Source organism: Penaeus monodon, chromosome 21 (assembly GCF_015228065.2).
Source record: "Penaeus monodon isolate SGIC_2016 chromosome 21, NSTDA_Pmon_1, whole genome shotgun sequence".
Classification (NCBI taxonomy): Eukaryota; Metazoa; Arthropoda; class Malacostraca; order Decapoda; family Penaeidae; genus Penaeus; species Penaeus monodon.
In genome coordinates, this window is record NC_051406.1 from 33,719,632 (window position 1) to 33,719,842 (window position 211).

At 45.0% G+C, this 211-nt stretch overlaps 1 protein-coding gene across 1 annotated transcript in view; it reads right to left on the reverse strand.

Annotated features, from left to right (window-relative positions):
* Window positions 1-211, reverse strand: part of LOC119586436 — a gene marked incomplete in the record, with an annotated part of 196,777 nt that overhangs the window by 176,886 nt on the left and 19,680 nt on the right.

Genomic DNA, 211 nt, shown 5'->3' on the forward strand with positions numbered 1-211 from the left:
TCACTCCCACCTTCCTCTAAAACTGCTGCCGAACCCTCGTGATGGGCCAAAGCTATACGCAGAAATTTCCCGTGTTTCTGGCGTGGACCTTTTTGATCATATATTCCGTCGGTTCCCGCAACGGAAATTAAAGGGATCCATCTCTCTTCACTTCTGCTCCGCTTTCATTTATTTTTTTTTTTTTTGGGGGGAGGCGATATTCTATTGTTGT